This window comes from Hyaena hyaena, unplaced genomic scaffold (assembly GCF_003009895.1).
Source record: "Hyaena hyaena isolate Hyena2069 unplaced genomic scaffold, ASM300989v1 scaffold_94, whole genome shotgun sequence".
Lineage (NCBI taxonomy): Eukaryota > Metazoa > Chordata > Mammalia > Carnivora > Hyaenidae > Hyaena > Hyaena hyaena.
The window spans coordinates 3,377,710-3,404,693 of NW_024080726.1; the positions used below are offsets into that span (position 1 = coordinate 3,377,710).

The following is a 26,984-nucleotide window of genomic DNA, read 5'->3' on the forward strand; positions in this document are numbered from 1 at the left end:
AAGCCATTTCCAGGAACAACATTAAAGGAAAAACCCTTCCCCGTTAAAAGGGGAACGCCTTTTAACGCCTTTGAGAATGTCTTTGTGCCCAATGCGTGCACAAGTGCACACGCACGCACACACACGCAGGATCCACAAGCACTGAGGCCCCTGCTGCTGTGCATCTCAGCAGCCCAGTCACTGAAGGGCAGGGACCCCATGGAGGCGTCAGACGCGCTGTGCACAGTCATTGTCATCCTGTGACCCTAAAGGAAGACACGAGATGCCTTCAGGGCAGGATTCAGTGGGAGGGGCATTTTGCAGAATGCAGGACTCCTTTATTCAGAGCCAGATGACTATGAAGAGTCATCACCCTCCATTAGCGGGACTCCAGGGAGAACGGCGGATTTCCCTTGTGGTGCTCGCATCAACCCTCCCTGCGTGCCCCCTGCTGTGGCATCCACTCAGCCACCCGCAGACCCTTCTGTGTCCCGAGAAACGGAGCGAGCTTCTGTGACCGCCTCCAGACGGTTTCTGCCGCAGGCCCGCATAAATTGCACCCATGAATGGCGTGTTCAGAATCCATCTCACTTGTTTCAAGCACTTGTTTGGAGCCCGGTGGCCAACATCAACCTGCCATGTCATGCAGAGGGGCAGCCGGGCGTAGCCATGAGCCACCCTGGCAGGGTGCCTGCCTAGCCACCTCGCCCCATGGAGGTGGCTCTGTTGCGGCGGCCACAGGGCTATAGTGAGGTCGCCTCTCGTGCATGCCCGTCCCCCACCCGGCAAGGACCCTGCAAAGACCGACCCTCCCTGACATCATGGAACCAGGCCCTGTCCACGGTGTCCCCAGATCAAGACACTAACAGTCGCTGTGACTCTGTGACCGCCACGAAGGTCCCTGTGTGCTTTTGTTCTGGGCTATGTTCAGCCCCATCCCCGCTGCCAAGCATGCAGTTGGCTCTTTTGTGTTACTCAGCTGCTCTGAGAAGCACTTCGTGAAGATACTCAGAAGCAATTATTTGCCTCTTAACAAAATTATATCATACATGATGGCATCGCTGAGTCTCTCGGCCCCACAGGGGGAAGGTAGTGATAATTAATAAGAAGAAACAGCCTCAAATGGAAATGACTGAGCCAGCATCCTGCAGAGCACACACCTGCTTGTGCTATGTTCACCGAGACTCAGAAGAGACCTTCCGATCACACTTCCTTTCCTCTGAGCAGGGCCAGGGCCCGGCTGCGTCCACAGTGCTCACCCCTGTGGACGAAGGGATGGCCTTCACGGCTCCGTTACTAGCAAGTCAAAAGCAACAGCTCTGCACCAGCTTTGGTTTTACAGTTTTAGGGTGATGTGGAAACCGTATTATAAGATACTCGGCAAACGCAAGCTATATACGTGGTCTTAATTGTATATTATGATTGATCATGATGGCATATGGGGAGTAGAATTACTTAGAAGCAAAAAAAAAAAAGTTCTGATTATGTTGGAGTAAAAAAGTAGACCTGAGATTCACTTACGTATGCACAAGCGTTTGTTAAGCACCTACGAAGTACCGAGCGCTGGGGGTGACTTGTCTTAGTGAACACATCGCTACCCTCATTCGTTGGCTAACGAATAACTTCTGCAGTCTGAATAAACTGGATTGTTAAATGAATCGGTGAGAGGGAGGGGTGAGAGGAGAGGAAACACACACTGTGGAGGTCTAGCGGGCTGATGGGACCTGCCTCAGCTCTCCCCCATGAAGTGTCTAACAAAGCCAACAGTGACTCAGCTTTGAGGGATTCCAAGCCCCACATCCTTAGGACAGTCTGAGCAAAGTGACCACACGAGTCCTCCATGAGCCCAAGGCTGTGAAGGGAGCACGCACGCCAAGAGCACCTGTTTGCCAAGCACCTTGGACTCCGGAGGTCCCTGCGGGGAAAGCCGGCCATTCCATGAACTCCCACCTGGTCGGCCCCCAGCTTTGAGCTCTTTTTCCTTTTAATTTTTTTTTTACATTTATTTTTGAGAGACAGTGAGACAGAGCACAAGTGGGGCGGGGGGTCAGAGAGCAAAGGAGACAGAATCCCAAGCAGGCTCGGGACTCTGAGCAAGGGGTCAGCACAGAGCCTGATGCGGGGCTCGAACCCACGAACCATGAGATCAGGCCCTGAGCAGAAGTAGGATGGGCAACCCACTGAGCTACCCAGGTGACCACCTCCTCCCCAAGCTGTGAGTTCTGGTCTAGAAGTGTTAGGGCTCTGTCTTCCTCACCCCAAGAACAGCTGCTGCTTACACGGAAGGCCCTCCGACTCTTCCCCCTGCCTCTTGGAGAAGTGTGGAAAAGCCACGTTATAATCCATGGCTCTGAAGACTGGGAAAAGGAGCAGTCTGCACAGCAGCTCCCTCCTCCTGGGAGAGAAGCTCCGGGTGACAGGTGGCGCAGGCGTCCCCTTCCCTCCCTGTGGCAGAGGGTGTGTGCGCTGCCCACGGTGCTGGTTCCTTGCTGCTGATGCCGCCCATCCAGCGGTTCCCACACCCGAGGTGGCATCAGAATCACTGGGAGGGCTTCTTACAACAGAAGGGTGGGCCCTGTTTCCTCCTGGAGTCTGTTTGTTTTACTTCGAAGGCCAGGGAAGGCCCAAGCTGTACTTCTAACATGTTCCCAGATGATGCTGAGGCTTCTGGCCCGGGGCCACCCTCAGGAGCCCCCGCTCTGAGACCCCACCTCTCTTCTCGGGAGCGACCCCTCCGTGCACATAAGTGCCCGGCCGCATGAGATGTGGCCGCACCAGGTCCGTCCACACGAGCTCTGCCAGCAGCACTGGGCTGCATGCTTCCTTCTCACGTGCATGGCCAAGTCCAATGCAGCTAAACTTGAAAACTATTTAAAATCCACCCCCCTGCGCCACTCTCTGCAACGAATCAGACACCTTCATCCTCCCCATCAGATTTTACCTCCTTGCTGCCCTCTTCTCCCGGCTGACTCACTGGGGTGTCTTCCCATGTGTCTGTCTCTGTGCCCCGCTCGTCTCTAAGCAGCCTGTTTACCCACATGGCTTCGGGGACCGAAGGACTATGTGCCACCGCGCACCAGTTCCTTCCCATGACATTCAAGGCACACGCACACATGTGCCGGCTCCCCGGACAGGAAGCAAGGAATACCGATGGGCTCTGTAGCCAGTCTGGCTTGTGATCCATTCAGCCTCTTCACCAGCCCAGCCCGCACCCCCTTTTTTAGCAGAAGCATCATTTTTAGACTGGGCAGCTGGGACAGGCCGCAAGGAACACAGAGAGCTGCAGGGTCAGTCCTGTGGCTGTGTGACTTTCAAATAGTTACCACTTTGCACCTCAATTTTCTCATGCGGAAAGAGGAGATATCATCATCCTTTCATTCTTTGTGGGGATGGGATAAACTAATATAGCACATTTTAAAAAAAGTGGTTAAGGCTTTCTTTACCTGGTTAAACCAATGGGACCCTTTTTTTTTTAAATGCACTTTTAAGAATTTTTTAAATTGCATTTTAAAGATTTTTAAGTAATCTCCACACCCAACGTGGGGCTCGAACTTACAACCCCAAGATCAAAGGTTGCATGCTCCACTGACCAAGCCTGCCAGGCATCCCTAAAAAATGCATTTTTGAAAATTTTGAATAATTTTAGATTTACAGATGAGTTGTAAAGATAGTAGGGCTCCCATAAACCCTTCGCCTAGTTTCCCCTAACATCAACATCTCACAGATCCACGGTGCATCTGTCAAAACTCAGACACTCACTGGTACATCAGGACTAACTCAACTACAGACTTGAAATAGACTCGCCGTTACAACTGATGTCTTTTTTCAGTTCCAGGATCCAACTGCGGAGGCCACGCTGCATTAGCTGTTCCATGCCCTTCCTCTCCTTGGGTGTGTCAGTCTTCTTCACCATCCTTATTTTCACAGCATCCATGATTTCAAGGAACACTGGTCACCTACTTGGTAGATGTTCTTCTATTCAGGTGGGGTGACATGTTTTCTAACGATGAGACTGGAGTCATGAGTTTTCAGGAAGAATATCACCAAGGGAAAGAGCCCAGCTTTTCATATAACATGGGTGGTGTCTGATGTGTTGCTGATGCAGACCCTGATCTTTGGTGAAGGCAGGGTCTGCTAGATTTGTTCTATGATAAAGTCACTATTTTTCTCTTTCGATACTCTATCGTTTGGAAGTAAGTCCAGCCCACACTCAAGGAAAAGGGAGTAAAGCTTTACCTCGTGGATGTGGGAGTATCCACGTATATTATTTGGAGTTCTCCGATAAGGAAGGTTTGTCTTTCTGAATTTACTTGTTTCCATCTAAACCATTTATTTATACCCATATGGACTCACACCCATACTTACTTTACACTTCGGCCATTATCCAATACTATGTTAGCTTATTTCTCAAACTCTCTCAGCTTTGGCCACTGGGAGATCTTTCAGGCTGGCCTCTGTGTCCCTCTGACATACCCCCAGCCTCTTCCTTTCTTTTTCAAGCACTTCCTTACTTTTTGGCATTATAAGATGCCCAGACTTATCTTTTATTTTCTCTGTTCCAGCCCTCGAAGCAGCAATTTCTCTAAGGAGCCCTGGTTTCTTTTATTGAAGGATGGTATTTAGAGGCCAAGATCTGGCTGCCGGGTATCCTCGCTGCTCCTGGGGCGTGACTGCTTCCAGGCCCTCTCAGCGGAAAGAGCAAGGAAACCCATGTAAGTATAACCCACGTATGCACACACATCGATAATTGTTCTGTGTCTGTCTGTGATACGCTGGAATAAACGTGAGTCCATGCGGATGTCCTTACCTCTAACGGAGCACTGGGGTGTCCACCCTAGGCCTCTGGGGGGTATTTTAAATATAGGTAAGATAACTATGGGTTGCTTAGATATAATAAGCCATATATTAAATACTGAAAAGAAATCTTTACTAATAAACTATAAAAAAGAAACCTGTAGGCCTAATGTCTGTAACTCCAAAGTAACGGTTCAGAACCCATCAGAGTAAATTATCCAACTACTATTGTTACAGACTCTGGCTCTTAGAGCCACCCAACAATATTACAGAACACACAGTAAATACCCATAATCCCAGGACAGCTCGGAGTACTACGAAGGTCAAGAAGATGGAGAAACATTACCAGCCAGTCACTGGCCCGAGGGTCACTGAATGGTTTGCTGGGGCTTCACATCCCCTTTTCCTTTGCTGGGTTTACCATGTCCCAGCCTCCCCTTAGGGGCTGTTATGCAACGTGTCACACGGCACAGCAGCAGTCATGGGCCATCTTTTCATCTTTCTTTGATAGGGATTCCCAACCCTCAAAGGGATCCATTTTAAAATGTCCCAAATCGGGGCGCCTGGGTGGCTCAGTCAATTAAGCATCCAACTCCAGCTCAGGTCATGATCACAGTTTGTGGGTTTGAGCCCCGTGTTGGGCTCTGTGCTGACAGCTAGCTCAGAGCCTAGAGCCTGTTCAGATTCTATATCTCCCTCTCTCTCTGACCCTCCCCTGCTCATGCTGTCTCTCTCTCTCAGAAATAAATAAAACATTAAAAAAATTTTAAATGTCCCAAATTAATATTTACCTAACCTAAGAATTAAAAATCGCTAAACAATACCAAAATTTTAAAGGCAGAGAACATTTCATGAAATCAGACTTCCCCCGGTATATTCTAAGTCTAGAAAGTTTGGCACTTGCTTCTACAAAAGTGGAGGATCCCAGGTATTTGAGGATCTGATGTACGAAAGTGTCTACTTCAGGAAACCAGCTACTTGCCAGACTTCCCAGGCTCTCAGCACTCAGCTATACCTGCTGTTTCCTCTAGATTACCTCTCTATCTATCTTGGAACCTAGTTTTCATGGCTGGATTGAGCAATACAACATAAGGCAAGTTTCTGACATGATGTCGACAGTCTAGTTTTCAAAACTCAAATCCCGCCCCTGTGACCTACAAAATAAAACTGAAGCTCTTCGGCGTGACACAGGACGCTCTTTCCCAACAGTACCAGGTTACTTTTTAGGGACTCTCTCATCACTCACGGTTCTTCAGTCCACTGTGAGTTTGACGTACCTTTGGACCTTTGGTCATGCCAACAGCCTCCCGTGTCCCCCTGGTGAGTTTTCTGTTCTTCAGAGTGTGGCTTCCATATCACTTCAGTATTCTTACTGAACGTCCACAGTGGGCCATTCCAAATCTATTATTTCTAATCCTCAGAATAACGTGAAGAAAGCTTCCCCTCTTCATTTCACAGATGAAGACGCTGAAGCCCAGCCCGCGTTGCTTGCCCAAGGTCATGCTGCTTGTAAGAAGGAGGGCAGGGATCTGAACACAGGCAGGGCTCCAGATTCATGTTCTTTCCACTATGCCCGGTGAACCTTCCTCTCTTGCCCTGGGCCCTAACAGTATTTAGCAAGTGAATGTCGAGTGGTCTTCCTGTATGGGCCATTTCTACTGGAGGGAGCTTTTTGAAAGCAAGGAGTCTGTTGGATGCCTGGCACCAGATAGCGGGTGCACCATCACGGGGAAAAAACTGTTATTTTCTAACGTAAGCGAGGTCATCCAAACTCTGGGGCAGCCCCAGTGGACTCCGGGTGGCTGTGTACCCATCAGCAGTCTACCACTTGGTCCGGTGGACAGACTGGTCGGAATGATCATGACCCAACGGAACTGACTGGAAAGCACGTGAGAAAGCTCCAGGCGTTTCCTTGGCTGGCTGCCACTTCCTTTCAGCTCAGGTGAGGAAATGACATCACCACAGTGTGTTGGTGCAAGACTCTGGCCGAAGAGCTGAGACATGGCTGCCTTACAGACACAAACGGGAACTTCATAGCAATGTCACTCATCCGCTGAGCTTCACATTAAAAACACAGACCCCTCCCTTTTATATACACCCACCTTCCCCCTGGCCAAACGGGATCTCTGGGACACAAATGGCTGGTCAGTCATCTTAATGGAAGGAGTACCTATAGTTAGTTACAAAAGTGCTTCCCAAGTTTGTCAGGTTAGGTTGTATAAACAGGAAATTTTTACTGGCTTAAAAAAAAAAACATTTTCTAGAACAGCCTCATGAGGCATGTGTGGACCTGAACACCTGAAAATCAGCTAACAAATAATATCTGCAAACACGAGAACCTGTTGCTACAATTGCTTGATCGGAGTCACCGCGGGCCTTGTTGCCAGAGTAGAAGAGAAAGTTTTGCCTTGGCAGGTAAATGAATGAAGGAGCAATCATCAAATACCACCTGCTATTTTAAAACGCGTTATTTGTAGCTCAAGTGCACATGTGCCCTCCTGTTGCTATTTGGATTGGGAACGAGAGACTGTCTCTCATTCCATTTACAGCTCTTGGCCGCACTGGCAGGAAGAGCTGATGAAGCAAAAGCAGGCATGACTTGAACTATTTCTGTAGGGACTGCTGCTTAGGAAGTCTCCTAAATTTTTTAGGAAGCTCAGAAAGGCAGGGAAAATGAAGTCACTTAATTCCTTCCCAGAATAAATGGGATCACCGGAGCACATGAGGCTCTCCTCTCCAGCAAGCCAGTTAAGATGTCCAAGTGCAGAGGGAAGGGTAAGGGCCGGACAGAGATACGGCACAGGCTGTCCACTCTGATTTTCCAAAGCAAAGGCTAAATTTAGCCTTAGGGGAAAAAAAAAAACCCCTGCAAACTCCACTTTTTAAAAACTCCCCAACTCTATGTACCAAGGCAAAGGGAAATTAGCAATTCTTCTTAGACTTTCTTCTTTTGCTGTGACTTTGGATTTGTATTTCTTCTCCATGGTCTGTGTTTCACACTATTCACAGAGTCAGAGTCTTGGAAGCATCAAAGGAAATCGGTTAGGATGCTGCTAAAACAACAGCAATTGGGAAACGGAATGTTACAAGGGGAGTGAAACAAACCCACCACGATTTCTCCCTTGATCTCTTTCAATGCCAGAGCTTGGGGCGCAGGAGGGCAGAAATTTCAAGCCCATTCCCCAAGGACACTAAGGGTGAATGGAATACTCCAGGAGCTCAGCTACATCGCAACACGCAGGAAGACCGTAAGAACCCCACCCCCACCCCCCGCCTCCCCACATCACGCAGGAGCCGACCGTGCAGTCAATCAAGTAGCAAATACGACTGGAGTTCAACATGGTAAAACTGCAGCTATCTGGTGTGAGAACAAAGGCAATCAGTAACTCGGAGGCAGAGTCTACACCTAACTTCTTAGCCTACGAAAGAGTAGAACAGGTGAAGCTTGCGAACTTCAAAAAGCAACAAATTTGGGACGCCCGGGTGGCTTAGTCAGTTAAGCGTCCGACTTTCGCTCAGGTCATGATCTCGCGGTTCGTGGGTTCGAGCCCCGCGTCGGGCTCTGTGCTGACTGCCAGCTCAGAGCCTGGAGCCTGTTTCAGAGTCTGTGTCTCCCTCTCTCTCTGACCCTCCCCTGCTCACGCTGTCTCTATCTCTCTCCTAGAAATAAATAAAACATTAAAAAAAAAAAGGCAACAAATTTGGAGGACACTGCCTCAAAAGTTTCAGCACACAGCGGGAATAAGAAATCTGACAAGCACAAACTGGGATGTTCTAAAGTCATAAGAGGAAAGTGAATGGAGACCCGGGGGAGCGTATCACCGTGAAGACTAATGAGGTCTTAAAAAAAAAAAAAAGTGCTGTAGAGACTCGGAGACAAGCGACAGTCTCCCTCACCTGGACGCAAAGGTGTGATGGTGGAACGCATTTAAGTGCAGATGGGGAAATGGGAAATGAAAGCCCTAACACCTAAGAGCTGACACCACAGAAAATGCACGGGGAGTGTCAGGAGGCAAGAATAATTAGCCACCAGCAGGCTCATCTGTGGTGCTCAGCTTTAAGGACAAAAACTCTCCAATACTTAGAATCTGCTGGGAAGACCTATGGAGCAGCAGAGTCATTCTGGAAAGGTCTACTCGACACCCACTGCCAAGGGACTGCTACAGACGGGTGTGCTACGGTTCTGGAGAGGGAAGAGTGAACAAGAAAACTCAGGATGTCGTGGTAGCCGCCAAGGGACACTGAAAACCGGGAAGACATGAGCCTCTGCTTCAAGAACCTCGGTTGGATATGAAGGTACGGAGAACTCTTGTGAGCCCAGTGAAGCCACGCAGGCTCTGATCACTGCGATTCCCCCAGGGCCTAGCGAGACGGCGGCACACAGCAGGTTCTCCATATGGATTCACTGAATAAGGGACTTAATTTCATCTGTTAGAGACACAGAATGTGGATTTTAAGAAGGACGAGGCAAAGGATAGCAGGTAGAAAAGATGTATCCATGAGTCATTTCTATGATGTACTTTTCTTCAGCCAAGTTATTAAAAGCAGTCCTTTCCCTTCTCACGGAGCCACCTTTTACCTAATCAATCCCATCAAACATCTCAGGGACCAGGCAAGTGAAAACAAACTTTTAAAATACCTAATTGCGACTGGTGCACAACAATAACTCTTACATTGTAGTTTTCACCTTAGAAGCAGCACCCCAGAACAAGGTCAGGTGGAGACACTGTTGGCAGGGGGTGGGGGAAGAGGAATTGAAAACTCCATAGAAAAGGAAACTTTGGGGGCGTCTGGCTGGTTCAGTTGGTAGGCCATGCAACTCTTAATCTCGGGATCATGAGTTCAAGGCCCACACTGGAGGTGTAGAGATTACTTTAAAAATTTTAAATCTTAAACGAAAGAAAGAAAAACTTGGCTGCTAAGATGTGCTACCTGGTACCTAGAGAGAAGAAAAGAAAAGAACTCCTGGCTGCCTCTAGCTAATATGCCTAATCATAACAGATGTTATTTGCCCGGAGTTCCCGGTGGTTTTCAATATCTGAAAACCCATGAATTTGGGATTCTGGCTGGAAGAGTCCTTCTCTGATTCCAACTCGCCCTCCATACATTACTTAGACATCTGCTGCTGACCGCACTTTGCTCTCCAGAATGCCATCTGCACACACGTTCCCAACTGTCTTATCTACTCGTGACAGCTAAAGCCCATGATGTTCCAAACATACTTTTTTTTGTAAACACTGGATTCTCCATACAGGCTTCAGCTGTAGAACTCGAAAGTTTATTAACTACGATAATACTTTTTCACAATGCCGTAAGATTCTGTAAAAATCTGGAACAAATACAGGTGACAACATCCTTTCCAGATTAATAGACGGAAATGCGTATATTTTAAAGGAAATTGCTGTATTACTTTAGAATGTTGGACACGTTATCAACGAGGTTTTGATAAATAAGATGATTTAAGAATACTTTGTTGCAAGTTTTCATAGGCCTTTCCGGCAACGGAGACTAAAACATCTTTAAAAATTCACGTTACGACATTTTAAACATCTTATTCAGAAATCAAAGTATTTCTCTGAGGGAGAAAACCGAGGTGTTGGAAAAATTTTAACCGGTAAGCTCCCTTTTGGAAGCGTCGTGATCCCTGCAAGGGTCGACCGGCTACGCACCACATGAGAATGTGCCTTGGTCTGCTCCCACTCGCAACCACACTTTGCGCTGGGGAGGCGGTAACTTGTACGTCACGCCTCCTGTTAACACTCTACCCCTGGACTGGAGCAGTCTTCAAATTTCTGCAAATTCCAAATCAGTGAGGCCTAAAGGAATGTATTATTGAGGCCAGTGTCCAAACACCCCTTGGATTAGGTGGCAAGGCTAACGAGGTATGATGCTTTCAACACGAAATGGGGATACAACCTGATTTCACAGAGTTGAGGGGGCTGCCTTGTCTGTCTACCCTCACGGAAGCCCCAAAGCAGGCCTCTTTAATCACCCAGCTCAGAGCATAGCTGGTCTAAAGGTTCAGGGAGCAGCTCAACAATGGAACAAAAGGTTAATAACCAACTCAAAAGACAGCAGGTGCTAACCGTGGGGGGCATCCCTCCCAAACTCCTACCATATCCTTACCATCTCCTGTGGTCCCCTCGTCCTTCTTTTCCCAACCTCCCTTCCCTGCCCCACTCCATTCCTCCTCAACCTCTTCATTTCCCTCCCTGCTCTCAATCCTGGATCTAGGTATGCCTGTTCGTGGTGGCCGACAAAAATACTTAGGATTAATAATAGATCAAGACTGAGATTCACAAAAAGAGTAAAACTCACATGAAGCAATTGTATAGAAAACATGTACGAGATTCTCCAAAATGCTTAATTGTGAGTCCCAAATCCGGCTCAACTCGGGAGATGAAGCAAGACAGGAGGCAATTTTCAGATCACTGTCAGTTTTGGATAGCAGGTGATAAGACAGACTTCGATAAAGTCAACGGGGTCTGAAAGGATTTAGTACCATTGAGTATTAACAGACACCAAATCACTATTTCACAGAGGCAGTCCTGCAAAGACCCGGTGTGGTCCCACTTCACGGCTCTCTGATGATTTAGGTCAGGGGGAAATTCCATGAACTATTCCATGCATGCCTGTTATTAATGCTCGCTCTTTCCTGAACAGTATTTTATGAGCCTGAGTTTTACGTCCAGAAGTAGCGAGTTGATGGTTTTTAATTTCCTGAAGGAAAAGCTTTCTGTATCTAGTCGGTTTTTAGTAGTTTATCATTAAGAAGCTCTAAACAGATTTCGCTTCTGCAGGTCAGTGGCTCTTAAGACAAAAAAACCAAAACCTTTTTACTGTAATGAAATAACACGTCTTTTTCTTTGTTTGGGGATAATCCGGAGTGTAATGATAAGGCTGTGCTCTGCAGAAGTAATTTCTTTCCACAATTCTTGGTGGAAAGAGAGTAGCTGCCAGCGTTTAAATCTATTTGGCAATAAGCCTAATAATTGACTAGTCGGCCACCTGCTTACCACTCGACACCCTCAGCGTCTCTAAGCAACCTCTGAGTGGCTGCCATGCCGGCTGAGTAACGTCCCCACAGTGACATGAAATGTACAGAAGCTGGACTTGCCTTGTTAGAAAAGAACCCGTAACAGGGATTCCTACCCTTCTTGTTCATGGGCTCTCGGTGACAAAAGCTACAAACCCTGTCCTAGGAAAGTACCTATGCACAAAAGCGCACATTCAGTATCCGGGGGACCCGCAGACCCACGGGGCTGGGGTAGGGGCGTGGGTTCCAGGCTCAGGACGATGCTGTGGGGACAGTCCGCTGAAGCGTCTCTCAAACTGCATGCTGTGGAGCATTTCCCACGAGAGGTCACTCGGGAGACCACAGCAACAACATGCTGTGTCGGGATGTTTTGGAATTACCGGGTTAAGCACAACTGAATACATGCACATTTCTTTAGCGCAGGACTTCTCTGAACCCTAACACGCGACCATGTGCTAGAAATTGCTGGAAGATGGTCAACAGGCTTGCTTCCTAAACATATCCGAACCTTGCAGCAGGGGGTAGGGGGAGATTATAAGCATTTCCTGTAACTAATGTTCCCACAGAAGAGGTTAGGGACTAAAACTAATACCCCGATACCGAGGATCCCTGGTGAGGAGGTCCCTGGTCCATGCTCCTCCTCTTCCTTCCTCACTGGCCAGGCAAGGCACGAGTGCCACACCAACCGGCCACAGACCTTGATAAAGTTATGTGGGTCAAGGGTGAACATCACCGAGAACTGGTTTGATGGCTCCTCTGACAGTTCATTCGGTCACATACAACCACCTCCCTAACCCACACCGTCCGTCCCTTCGCTGTTCCAGCCTCCAAGATACCTCAGAAGGGCTTCCCTCAACTCTCTCCTCTCTTTGTGCTGTTTGAGAATAAAAATAAGATTGTAATTACAATTGATAATAAGAATAATGTTAGGGTTATGTTATCAAGAAACTTAAATTTCATTCTTCCAAGCAGAGACCTAGTCATTGTAATTTCAGAGAACCATTTTGAGTTCTATCCTATGAATTAAGAATCTTCACCAAAGGGGCGCCTGAGGGGCTCAGTCAGTTAAGCATCCAATTCATGATTTTGGCTCAGGTCATGATCTTATGGTTTGTGAGTTCGAGCCCTGCGTCAGGCTCTGTGCTGACAGCGTGGAGCCTGCTTGGGATTCTCTCTCTCTGCCCCCTCCCTGTTTAAACACTCTCTCAAAATAAGTAAATAAACTTAAAAAATTAAGAAAAAGCTCGCCACCAAAAAGTTTCCATTTACTGAAGTTATTTTACATGTATGTTTATTTTGAGTAACATCACCTAATACGAAAATATGAAGTTCATTCTTTCATCTATTTTGGGACATATAAGTGTAGATTATATAGTTCAGTGTTTTACGGTATGTAATATGTACATGCACATGTATTATTTTGGTATTTTTCTCCTGCAAACGCTGAGTATCTATTATGGGTTCCAGAAGTTTTTCTTCTCAGGCTAGCCTGGGAACATACTTACCATTTGTTGCACTGGTTATCTGGGAAATATTAAATATTATTCAATTGACTTGTAAGTTTTAGAACACCATCAGTTTTAGGTTGGGCACCTCGTTTTTTACACTGTTAGATAAAACACCTCTCTCTCTCTCTCTCTCTCACACACACACACGCACACACGCATGCCAGGGGAAGGATTCTGGCTAGAGTAGAATGAATGGTTTCTTTCTTTACAAAAACAAAAGGATATTTAAAAGATTTCTTTGTTGTTTAATCCAAACCACAGTGTGTAGTACAGTAAGGACGTGAATTACATTTTCTGAAAACGGTCCTAGGAACTATTAGTCAGCACCTAATAAAAGGTGTTGGTTCTAGTGTTTTCTCATCAAAAATGAGACCCTGAGGATAAAATCATGGACTCGGCCTTATGACGAGCTTCTGCGGTTTCAGGATAAACGGCGCTTTCTTTAGGGATGTGACCATCCAGGCTGAACATCAGAAAGCACTGGCCCCCTCACAGGATGCCCGCCTAGCCTCCCTTCCCCGGCCATGGTACCTTGTTTCCCCTTTGGGAGATGCTCCTGCCCTCTGCGCAGTTCAGGGGGTGCTGACCCCAAACTTGTTTCCAGGGAGGGAGAGGCAGGCCTTGCCGATGAGAGCACGGCCTCCTCTTATTCCGGTGATTGGACACACAGGTCAAGCTGAGCCAAGAAGAACCCAACCTTTCCGGGAACAACTGGCAAAGATGTGCGCGGTCTTCCCGGAGACGTTTGCTAATTGGCAAAATATAAACCTGGAGTTTTGAGGGGTCCATCCCGCTACCAGAGCAGAAACGAGTGTGAAATCCATGTAGAAGAGCATGGAGTCAAGAGAGTTCCCTAATGATATCACTTGAGCATCTGGGAACCAGCTGCACCTGAAGATAACTCCAAACCCAGACCTCGTAAGAGTCAATCAATTCTCTTTTCCACATAAGCCGCTTTGAGCTGGAGTTCAGTTACCTGCAGCTAAAAGAGGAATCTATTAATTGAAATGTGGATCCTTTCACTAAATGAATATTGGGGAAGTCTGCTCCCACTTACAAATACAATACTCAAACATTACCTATACCTCAGTAGTGCAAAAATATCATCGGAATCTCTCTATAAAACATGGGAAAAGTTGTGGTCGTACTTATTGGAGACATTTTGACTGCCTGAAGGAATCCAGTCTAGCTGGAGACCATCTGCTGTTGAATTCTGTGCCTACGGCAATCTCTCTACTTGTTCAGCCTTAGGTTACTGCCCAATCAACTGTCGTAACAGACACATCCCATGGGAGAGAATCACTCCACAGCACTAAGATTTAAAGACAATTCATGAATTTTCTGGTCTAGGGGCTTTCAACAGTTTTTGACTGTGGCCCACAGAAAGAATTAGAACCCAATACACAAACACACACACACGCGCGCACACACACACACACACCCATACACGCATATGCCCCTGAAACAAAAACTTCCCAAATCCATACCATGTACTCTGATTTTAAAAACTGAGGATGCTGACCGCTACATTAATTTTCTGAGTCACTACTGACAGGATTAGAAAACAGGTAAGGCACTGATCCAGGGATACAAGGTGATTTCCCTGAGAGTTCTCATTTACTTAGTGGCAGAGCTGGAAAAAACAAAACAAAACAAAACACCCTAGTACTCATCCTACTGTAGTATATTAAAGCAAACAGCTGTTACCGATACACATTCCTAGATGGCAAGCTTCTGGCCAATCACAAGAAAGCCAGAAAGATGACTCAGGTGTCAGACCTAGCTATTTTACACTGGTACAGGCCAGGACTCTCCAAGGCCACTTAAATGAAAACCCCAACTCCCTAGGGACCTTGAACGGCTCCGCATGGGAGATCCTGTGGCATCTGTGTCTAAATGGCCAATGGACGAGACTGAACTGGGTGAAGAAGTAAGTTGACGGTCAGGTTTGCTCTTGGCCTGAGGAAACGCACCCTCATCCCATCCCTCCCGCCGTATCCAATAAGTCACACCACGCGTGTCATCTTGTCTGCGAGCGAGCAGTGGTTATGAAACGCCAGCTCCCAGGCTTTGTTGTGGTGGGTGGAGCAGGGGAGGGAGCAGCTTACATGGCGCCCTGCCCCGCAAGGAGCCGCTAATCTAAGCTGGGAGGTGAGGCAAAAGGCGTCTAATGAGATAAGACTTGAGTGAGGCTCAGAGAATTTAGAACATGAGTCTTTGCCGGGCACAAGGGAAGGCTGGCTAAGAGACTGGGATCAGATTTGGAGGGTGGGGAATGGCAGGGAGGAGAATGGCCATAGAAATGGAGAGACAGTTAATTCTGGTAGTTGATGAATGTTAATGTATTTTTGGAAAAGCTTAGGTTACTTCCCATTACTTTCAACATTACAAAAATGTTACAGAAGTTTAGCATCATTAGCTTAACTCCTATAAATATTTACTCTGATTAAATCCCTTTTACCCCCTTCAAATTAGTAATAATGTTATAAGGTTATAATTTGCTTAACAGTTGACATATAACAGGTACTTTCAAAGACGTGTTGACTGATCCATCTTCCTACACGTCATATGTCTAAAGTTATGCTCTATGCTCAGTGCTTACAAGACAATATAAAATGAAACAATTTATAGGAACCATGGTATTTTCTAAACTAAAATGTGTTAGTACATGAAAGGAACTTTCCTGAAATAAAGTATCGAAGAAAAGCATAGAGGCATTGTGAATGCACCCACCCTCAATGGTTAAAAAAGTAAAAAAAAAAAAAAAAAAAAAAAAAAAAAGGGCAAAGACACTATTTACTAAGTATGAGGCCATGGATATAATGAGCCTCTGCACTCCACTGCTTAGGGGGTGGAACATAACTATTTCCTGCGGGTGAAGGCATCTCCTTGCCTGCCTGCTGTGCGTTAATCCCTGTCTAGACTGTCAGAGAAAAGCAAGGAAGATGGTCATCTGACTTCAGGACAATCCACTCAGGAAGGGGACAAGATCGTCAGTAATGGTCTTCCCAACCATGAGCCGTCTTCATGCTATCAGGTGCCGGGCACCCAGCAGGCTCCCCAGCACTTCCCAGATGTTAAATGTGACTAATAGTGACATCCGGCGCATCTCGTCACCACGGAAACGTCTTGGTGGGCTGTCAGATCGTATACGGAATTTAAGAAAATCCATGTCAGTGAGGAAGACAGAGTGAGGCCGACATCACGTCTGCACGAGCCAGAAAGCACAGAATGCACTCTACAGCCTCTGCATCCAGAAAGCACCGGAGATTTGATGGAATGAATGTCACCAACTTCATGAGAACCCCCATGTCACATTTCACTTTCTTGCACCTTCATTTTCTTTTTGCTTTACCCTTCTTTATTTCGTCCATTTTTTATCTTGCTTCATTGCGTAATACAGACGGCCATACCTCGGGGGGATTGTGGGTTTGGTTCCAGACTATCACAATAAAGTGAGCATCGCCCTGAAACAAGTCAAATAAACTCACTGCACGTAAAAGTTGCTTTCATACTATACTACAGTCTATTAAGTATGCAAGAGCATTTATGTCTAAAAAACTACATACCTTAATTAAAAAATATCTGACTGCTAAAAAATGATAACCATCAATTGAGCGTTCAGCCAGTCATAATCACTGATCACAGATCCCCATTAACAAATATAATAATGATTTTTTTTAAAAAGTCTGAATTGCAAGAATTACCCAAATGGGACAGAGACATGTAGCGACCAGCCAAGTGCTGTTGGGAAAATGGCGCTGACGGCCTTGCACCCTCCTGTGCAGGGTGGCCGCAAACCTTCCACATGTGAAACATGCCTGATCGGTGACATGCAACAGAGAGACACATGAGAGAGTAGGGGGTGCTTGTATCTCTGTAAGCTCCCTTAAATCTCTTTAAAAAAAAAAAAAAGGCAAGGTTTACAAAAACTACATCATGTGCTGGTGCCAAAGGCTTTTTGGCAAGGGGATGTGCAACTAAGTTCCCAAATATTCGGCTCCTATACCGGGACAGGATGCCACGGCTGATATTTAACAATGAAGACTTGGCACCACTGGGACAGTCTTTCTGAAAAGATCGATGGAATACAAATATCAAGCCACTTTCGGCCAGAGAAAGTGATGCCCGTTGAATGAGAGAAGACACGGCAGATACATAATGAACAGCTGGACGAGAGGTAGGAAATGACAATAAAGGACTTCCAGAAACCACCGCACCAGCTGAAGAACTGGGCCACGTTTAACAAAACAGGCTTTACTGACCTTTCTGGGTGACTCCTAAAGTTGTGTTTTAAATAAAGGTACTAAGTTTGCCCTTAAACCTTGAAAACCGGCAGCCTACAAGCACAGCTCTGCAGCCTCAGAACTTCCCAAAGCAATGATTAAAACAGCAGAAAAACTCTGATGGTTCTCAAAGTTAACTCTAGATCCCCCAAACGTACATGGCCTGTGCTGCCGGGAGACGAGGGCTTTGAGAGAGCACCTGACTCTCAGCCGTCGCTTAGGGCTTCACATCTTTCACCAGGGGGGTGCTCAGCGTCACTGAATTCTGTAACGTCACTATCTCACATCAGTAAAACACCCTCAGTGCTACCTGTTACCTATACTCTCTAGAACAGTCTGGCATGAACATGAACACACTGCAGCACTGGCAGCTGCTAATATGGACAGGAAGGCCCAGCAGAGTCCTGGAGAAAATGACCATGTGTCCATGTGTGTGCATCACAGAAGCAGAAAAGTTTATTTAAAAAACAAAACTTTAAACAATACAATGCAATACAATGTTGTTATTAATGACTTTTAAATACTGTGGTTCCACTTTGTTTATTTGGAACATAGATCATGAGGATGACTGAACAGAGGCCCCTTGGATATTCACACCAGTGTTCCCTTATTTTCACCACTTGGCTAAATTTATTTGGGAAACACATATCCTGTAAATAAGTGTTACTGTTTAGAACATTAAACATTATTAATCCCTAAATCTAAGACTAAGAAGAGAATATACAAAAGCTTACTTGCTATTGTCTAATGCTGGTCTTAAAATAATATTTTTCTATAAACACATATCATGAAAAATGCTACTGCTTAATGTATTTCTATCATGTTCCCAGGCAGTAGTTTCTCTATACGACACAGTTTCTCTAGGAAAACGCTCTGTAAAATTCCTTTATGCAGAAAGAAAAACGGACTCCTTTACATGCAGCGGGCCATCGCACAACACATGACAAAATTTGGGGGGAGCACAATTTTATAATGTCAGCGTTTGGCTTCACTGGTGAAAGAAATAGAATGCATACAACCAACCAACCAAACACATGAGACTCTCTATTTAAGAGCACTTCTCACGTTTACTGAATCTGGTTGCTAATTAGATACTTCAGGTTAATCAGCAGAAATCATACCAAGCAATAGTGGACAAAATATAAAATAGACGAACACTGTCATCATTCCCCGGTGAACCGATTGATTTAGGAAGATGCTTTGCAATAGCACTGTGGTTTCAGAAATGTGTTTTGATGCCTACAGAGCCTCTATGGAGGCTGAAAAAGTCTTGACATTTAAACACCATCAGAGCCACCGCTTAGAGTTGTGCACTCCCTGAATCTAATCACGAGAGATCTGTAAGTGCAAGGAGGCCACCCAGAGCCTCCATTCCAGCCCATCTGAGGGTGGATGGCGGAAGCAAGAGTCAAGCCTTTCCTATACTGGTCGGCAGGCTAAGCCGAACTCGCGAGTTCTTCCAAACCTCTTAGTCTCTGAACTCAACCAACTTTCCCCGCCGGTTCTACGCACAGATTAATGGGACGTTCATTCACGCCATTGGCTTGCACAGGAAGGCAGCCTCCAACCGCCTGGTCCCGCAGAGGCGCCAGGGGCCGACCCTTCCCTCCTCTCCCCGAGAAAGGGCTCCTGTCTGGACCTTCTCTCCTCTTCCTGCGGAGGGGGCACCAGTCTTGGGCCCTCTCCCTTCTCCCCGCCGAAACGGAACCACTCCGGTCCCCCTTCCCCACGCCCCGCCCAGGGAGCTCGCTCCCCGCTGCCCTCCCTCCCGCCGAGGGGTACCAGTGCCCCACACTCCCCCGCCTAGGAGCGCCTGCTCCCCGCGCCCCGCTGAGGGGGCACCTGTCTCACCCTCCTTCCCGCCGAGGGGCACCCGTCCCCTGCTCTCTCTCTGGGCCTCCCCGGGGCCTGGGGGGGGGGGGGCACCTGCCCTCCCCCGCCACCGGGGGGCACCTTTCCCCGCCGAGGGGCCCCGGTCTCCCCCCACCCCCCGTCCACTCCCCGCCACGGGGCCCCTGTCCCCCGCCCTCTCCCGGCGCCCCATCGTGGAAGAGGGCGCTGGATCCGAAAAGCCCGCCGCCGAGCCGCGCCTCGCAGGCAAAAACCAGTCGGCGGCCCCGTGGGCGCCCGCGCGCCTCGCGCCCCGCCGCGGCCACTCCCCGCACGCGCGCCCCCAGACCGCCACTCACCCAAACACTCCACTCCCTCGCGCACACACGCGTGTCCTCACACCCGCTCCCGCCCTCGCTGCCTCGCACCAACACGCGCGCGCTCAGCCTCGCTCCTCACGTCCCCCCTCACCCCCACTCGCCCCAGGAACACGCGTGATCTCACGCCCACTCCCCAACCCACCTCCTCACAGAAACGCTCGCTCCCTCGGCGCACGCTCGCCCCGCGCACATTCACGCGTCCAAACACGCGTCCAAACACGCCAGGCGCTCTCCATCCCCACGAGCGCTTCCTCCCCACTCGCTCCGTAGACGCGCGTGTTTGCACACCCGCTCCAGCAACACGCGCCGCTCCCGCTCGGCCAAACACCCCTCCCTCGCACCCGCGCAGTAAACACACGCGGGACCCACGCACATTCACGCGCCAAAACACTGCCCGCTCGCGTGAGCTCGCGCGCCCCTCGAGCTCCCTCCCCCCTCCGCCGCCGCGCGGGGTCCTGGCACCCGCTGCCCGCACACACCCCGCGCCCCCTCGCGCGAACACGCGCGCCCCCCCACGCCCCGGCCGCCGCGCGCCCCCGCCCCGGCCCCGCCCCCGCGCGCCCCCGCCGCCCCGCGCGCCCCCGCCGGCCGCCGCCCTCGCCCCGCACGCGCCCGGCCGACTCTCCCCTCGGCCGCACGCACACTCACTCGGACTCGGAGAGCACGGCCACCGCTCGGTCGCGCTGGCGCCGAGCCGCCTCTGCGTTCCTCCTCCTCTCCCGCGCGGCCCCGCCCGGCCCGGCTCCGACAGCCTAGCCCGGCGCCGACCCGCTCAGCTCCACACGCCGCAGCTGGAACGACTCGGGCTCCGGGTACCGCTGTCTCCCCGCCACAGCCCGAGTGCGCCGCCCGGGCCAATGGCAGGGCGCGGCGGTGAGCTCACCGGCCTCGGCCCCGCCCTCCGCGCCGCGCGCGCCAATCGGAGGGAGCTACGTCACTCGGAGCCGGGCAGAGGCAGGTGTGGGGCGCGGAGCCGCTCGGCGCGGGGACTGCGCCGGAACTGCGCCGGAGCCGCGCGGCGCCGCGCTGGACGGCGGGCGGCCGGGCCCGGAGGGTGCGGGCGGAGCGCGGCCCCGCGGCCCCGGGCGCCCGCACGCGGGGCCCCGGCGGGCCCCGGCCCCTCAGCACTCCGCCAGCTGCTCCGCGCCCAGACTCGAGCCAGGGGGGGCGGCCGCGGTCCCCTCGAGGGCGGGAACGGCCCCGAGCCCGACGGCCGCGCCCGCTCCCCCGGGCCCACGGCCCCGAGAGGCTTCCTCGGGGACCCGCGCGGCGGGGGCGCTCGGGCCGCGCTTGCAAGGCCCCGCGGAGCCGCCGCGCGACCGGCCTGCCGACTCCCGGCCCCGCGGCGCCGTCGGGTCCGCGCGCGGGACCCCCGCCCAGGGTCCCGGCGAACCCGGGCACGGCTCCCGGCGCGGCCCCGGCGCGCCCTGCGGCGGCGGCGTCTGCAATGCAGCCGCGGGAGGAGCCGGCGCTGCGCTGCGCGGCGAGCGAGGGAGCGCGGCGGGCTGGGCGGGAAGGAGGGGCGCGGGGCGCGGCGAGCCCGCCTGGGCCGCGAGCACGCGGGGCAAGTCCTCGCGCGCGAGTGCAGAGGCGCACGGGCGGCGGCCAGGGCAGGGCCGAGGCTGTCTGCTCTGATGGTGGATGGCGGGTCCCCCGGGAGTTCAGGAGCGCCCAAGGCTCCCTCGCCGGCGGCGCGGGGGCCCCACCTCCTGAGCTGGAGTCCCAGGGCCTCCGCCCACTCCTCGGGTCTAACCCTGGCGTGCAAAAGTTCTGGCTGCGGCTCGGCCCTCTCACTTGGATACTTCTGCATAACAACCTCTCGCCTCGCCTCCTGCCCCAACTCCAAATCACACCTCTCCATCAGGGCTCACCGTCTCCTAGCAGCCTTCCGAGGCACCCCAAGTGGACACCACCACCCCTTCTCCGTTCCCTACATTCCTCGCCCTGCTGCTATTCAAGTGCTGCCGCCCCCACACCCACCTACGGTCTTGCACATAGAAAGCGCTTGACCCACGCAGACTCTCCTTGAGGCTATCTTCCTTTTATCCTCCATGTTGTCAATTATCTTTGAGATGGATTGTTTCCCCTTTCCTGCCATCTGGGTTGAAAAGAATCCCCAAAGATGGGGACGGACATTTTTTTTTTAATCCTACCCAAACACGCGCAAAAACCACCACAGTATTTTGCACAGCCCTTAAGTCTGTCCAAACAAAAAATGCTTAGCTGGCTAGAGGCCAAGCCATGGGCGCTCCTTGGGAGGCTGGGTCCTATTCTGCGCCAGGCCTCTGAGCCAAGGAAGCAAGCAGGTGCACAGCCTGACTCCTGGGGGCTGACGGTGTCTGCAAGTCCCTCCCTGCCCTGGCAAAGTCACAACACTCGATGCTGTTCAGAATCTTGCTCCAACAGACCTGTCATGTGCCCTCCCTCACCTGCGTCCATGCACCCTGCTTTCACCACACAGGACCCCTGCACTTCCTGACTCTGCTTCCCAACTTGGCTTTATCTGCTAGGGGGACCCCATCCGTTCCTTAAGGCCTGGCTCCAGCGCCCCCCCCCCAATCCCCAGCAGATGTGACCCTGGAGCAATTATTATGCATTGCTGTCACAGCACTTCCTTGGTGGGATCTATTTATTTTCAGGAAAGGCAATGTCAGGGGCAGCAGTCAAGGAAGAGGGCTTTGGAGACAAACCGTCTGAGTGCAGAGTTAGACTCTCCCAACTGCTGGCCATGTGCTCCACTTCATATCTATGCGCGAGAGTTAAATGAGTCAGTCGATGTGCTTATACCAGCGCCTGGTGCATAAGGCACACTCAATACTAGTTGGCTGCTACTAGAAGTCAGGTTATCTTAGGGTGGTGAGTAGTAAGTGACTGGAAAGGGGAGGGGGAGACTTCTGGGCTGCTGATAATATTCTATTCTTGACCTGAGCACCGGTTTTAGTTTGTGAAAACTCGATGAGCAGAATTTCACATACTTAAGATAATGTGCACTTTTCCATGTGCATATTATACATTAATAAGCTTATTTATTTTGAGAGAGAGAGAGAATCTCAAACAGGCTCCGCTTTCAGTGCTGTCAGCAAGGAGCTGAACGCGGGGCTCCAACCCACAAACCGTGAGGTCATGACCTGAGCTGACCCCAAAAGTCCCCCACCCAGCCGACTGAGTCACCCCGGTGCCCCATGAATTATACACGAATAAGAAGTGCTTTAAAAAGTTGGTTGTTAGGGTGCCTGAGGGGCTCAGTCGGTTAAGCTCAGTCGGTTAAGGGTCCGACTTCGGTTCATGTGTTTGAGCCCCGCGTCAGGTTCTGTACAGACAGCTCAGAGCCTGGAGGCTGCTTCGGATTCTGTGTCTCCCTCTCTCTCTGACCCTCCCCTGCTCACACTGTCTCTCTCTCTCACACACAAATAAATAACATTAAAAATTAAAAAAAAAATTTTTTTTAAAATTGGTTATTAGCTGAGACAGAGACGGCTGTAATCTCAAGACCAGGAAGAAAGTCTTAAATTTACCCTGGCACCTTATGCAATGCCGGGCACACTGTTAGTAGTCAGGTGATAGTCCTTGAGTTGCTCTGAATGCATTGTGAGCAACAGAGAACAATAGGGAGGTGGGATCCTGAGGGGCAACACCTGCTTTTCTACTCTACAATGCCCGGTGACCTCAGGATAATTAGGATCCAGGTTCAGGCGTTTGGACCCCTGCTAAAGAGAAGATGCCTCCAGTCTTTTCTGTCTTTCAGGCAGGGATATGTTTTCCTTGGGTTTATTTTACTTTGTTTTATTTAAAAAATTTTTTAATGTGTATTTTTTCTTTTCTTTTTTTTTTTTTTTTTGAGAGATGGAGACAGAATGGTAGAAAGAGAGGGAGACACAGAATCCAAAGCAGGCTCCAGGCTCCGAGCTGTCAGCACAGAGCCCAATATGGGGCTTGAGCCCGCGAACTGTGAGATCATGACCTGAGCTGAAGTCGGACGCTCAACCAACTGAGCCACCCAGGTGCCCCCCTTGGGTTTATTTTAAAAAAGCAGGGGTTCAGACCCAGACATCCCAGTTGCCCGAGGAGCGCATCAGTGGAGCCGATGGCCCTTTACCCCGCCTCCAGCAGCTCGAGTCCACCTGGCACGTGAGAAAGGTAGTCGTGGATGCATCAGCACTCTGGCTGTGCCCTGGTGGTAAGGCTGGGGTCAGCAGGCTTTCGGGCTCCTTTCGGGCAGCCTGAAGCGACATTTCTGTGGTAGGAAAGTCCCTTCCCTATTCCTCTGCTGGGCTCATTACCCTCCTGGAAGATCTGTCACTCTGACTCCTCACTGCGCTTCTGTCTCAGGATAGAAGCCACAAGAGCATACGCCTTCTTTGGGCCCATTCATAGAAAGTCAGACGGTGCCAGGTGGGGGATGCTAGATGCGTCTGAAGCAAGTTCAGAGCTCTGACAGCATGCTAGAACCGAGTACCCACAGGTTGTCTTTCCTTGTGGGTATGCATGTTCCTTTCTAGCAGGTTAGGAAATGACAGGGTAAGGCATGCATGTGCTTAAGGCAAAATATTACACTAGATTTTTATGGGGCTTTGAGTTTATCCGGGTTGTTTTTAAAAATAGGGATAAAGAAAGCTTTGCTCAGTGATCACTTCGCAGCACTGAGCAAAGTGCAATCTTTGCCCCTTGAAGCAGGGATCTCAGCCCTAACCTCTGTGGAGGGTCTCATGATGAACCAAGGGGGTGCATCCTGTGCAGATGAGAAAGAAAGGAACTCCATACAGTTTGTTGGATCCCTGTTATCACACTCACATACACTGCCATGACTTCTTCTGCAGATCGGCTATCGTATAGAGGTAAAAATAAAGGCTTTAAGAAGTCCGATAAATTGCTTGAAGGCACACAGATGGTAAGCGGCAGATTAGCGTTTTAGGTTCTGAGCCTGTATTTATTTTATCTCTCCCTGATAGTTCTCCAAGTACCTAAAATCTCTTGCTACCATTCATTTAAGAAGCAGCCTGGGAAATTTCTAACAATCACCACATTCTTTTCCCAGCCCTGGACACTATGAAAGCCTGTTTGTGTAAAGATGTAGACTCTACGCAGCCAGGTCCCTGAGCTGCCCTAACAACTGACACTGGACTTGAGCACAAGTAAGAAATAAAGCACTAAGATTGGGTTGTTTGTTAGTGCAGCCTAACTTTGTCTCTTCTAACTCATAAGAAATAAAATCTGTTTCTAACTATATCAGAGATATTTATTTCCAATAGAAAATAACCAAATGGGAGTCTTCTCAAACTAGATGACAATTTAAAAATAAGTGCAAGGTGCCTATTCAGTGTATCTTGAAGGCACTAAGAAGTAATGGAGAAAGAAGGGTCTTTTCACCAAATAAGGCTGGGACAACTGGATATCACCACACAAAAGAATGAAGTTGGGGGGCACCTGGGTGGCTCAGTCGGGTAAGCCACCAACTTCGGCTCAGGTCATGATCTCACAGTTCATGGGTTCGAGCCCCGCATCGGGCTCTGTGCTGACCGCCAGCTCAGAGCCTGGAGCCTGTTTCAGATTCTGTGAGGTGAATCTTTGTGTCCTTGGATTTGGCAACGGTTTCTTAGATCTGACATCAGAAGCATAAGCAACCAAGGTGGGAAGGGGTGGTGATAGATAGATCAGGCTTCATCAGATTTAAAATCTCTGTGCTTCAAAGGACACCACCAAGAAAGTGAAAAATATAGTTCACTGAATGCAACCCATGTATGTGATAAGGGACTTGTATCTAGAGTATAAAAAGAATAATTACAAATATATTCTTTTTAAATAGCCTACTTTTGTGGTGCCTAGGTGGGTAGGTTAAGCATCCAACTTCGGCTCAGTTCATGATCTCGTGGTTTGTGGGTTTGAGCCCCGTGTTGGGCTTTCTGCTGTCAGCGCAGAGTCACCTCGGATCCTCTGTCTACTTCTCTCTCTGCCCCTGCTCCTCTCATGCTCCCTCAAAAATAAATAAATATTAAAATAATCTTTTAAGAGCTTATTTTTTAAGAAATGGGCAAAGGATCTGAATAGATATTTCTCCAAAGGAGAGAAACAAATGGCCAATAGTATATGAAAGGACGCTCAACAACATTAGGCATTGGGGAAATGAAAATCAAAACCACAACGAAACACCACCTCACACCCACTGGGATGGTTATAATAAACAGGATGGATAATAACAAGTGCTGGTAAAGATATGGAGCAATTGAAACCCTCATCCCCTGTTGATGGGCATGTAACATGCAGCTGCTTTGGTAAACAGTCTGGCAGTTCCTCAAAAGGTTAATCATGGAGTTCCTACCTGACCCCACAGTTCCGGTCCTAGGTATATCCATGAGAAATGAAAACATATGTCCATACACATGGACACTCATTTGGCAGTAAGAACGGAATGAGGCATTGACACATGTTATACTATGGAAGGATCTTGAAGAAGGAAAGAAGCCAGCCATAAAAGGCCACATATTACATGACTCCATTTATATGAGATGTCCAGAATAGCAAAATTATAGAGACTGAAAAGAGATGAATAGTTGCCTTGAGCTTGCTGGGGAGAATGGAACATGACTGCTAGTGGGTATGGGCTTTCTTTTTTGGAGGAATGAAAATGTTCAAAATTAGACTGTAGTGATGTCTGCACAACCTGTGAATCTACTAAAAACCTTTTGAATTGTACACTTGAAATAGATGAATTGTATGAAGTGTTAATCATAGTTGTAAAACACACATACAATAACAAGAATAAAAGAATGCAATATAGAAAAGAATCAGTGAATTAACTTTGGGAAAGCAGTCTAATGGATAGGAAAAGGAAGTCCAAGGTCAGGGGGCCTGATGGCTTATCCTCAGAGTCAGGCCATCCATCCTTGCTCACCAAGCTCCCTGTGTCCAGCCCAGTGGGGGACACATGCTGACAGAGAATCCAGATAGAGAGGGCCTGCCAGGTGACTGCTCAGTGAGGAGACAAGACAGATAAAGGGGAGGCACTGAATTGGCGATGGTCGACACGGGGGCAAAAGGAGGTCAGAAAAGGGGCCATTTCTAATCCTGCTTCTGAGTGAGAAAGGAGCCAGGGCCAAGTCTGTCAAATTCTTGCCTGCAGTGATTGCCTCCTTACCAGCTCAGGATCCTGGAGAGAATAGCATCCTGAACTTGG

The 26,984-nt window shown here is 49.3% G+C and overlaps 1 protein-coding gene across 4 annotated transcripts in view; it reads right to left on the bottom strand.

Annotated features, from left to right (window-relative positions):
• LOC120233636 (calmodulin-binding transcription activator 1) overlaps positions 1-20,512 on the bottom strand; it is a 53,661-nt gene extending 33,149 nt beyond the window's left edge. For all 4 annotated transcript variants that reach the window (XM_039234989.1, XM_039234990.1, XM_039234988.1 and 1 more), the window contains exon 1: positions 20,462-20,512. The gene's annotated coding sequence lies outside the window, so the exon portion shown is untranslated. The remainder of the gene's footprint in view (positions 1-20,461) is intronic.
• Between the last annotated feature and the right edge of the window lie 6,472 nt (positions 20,513-26,984).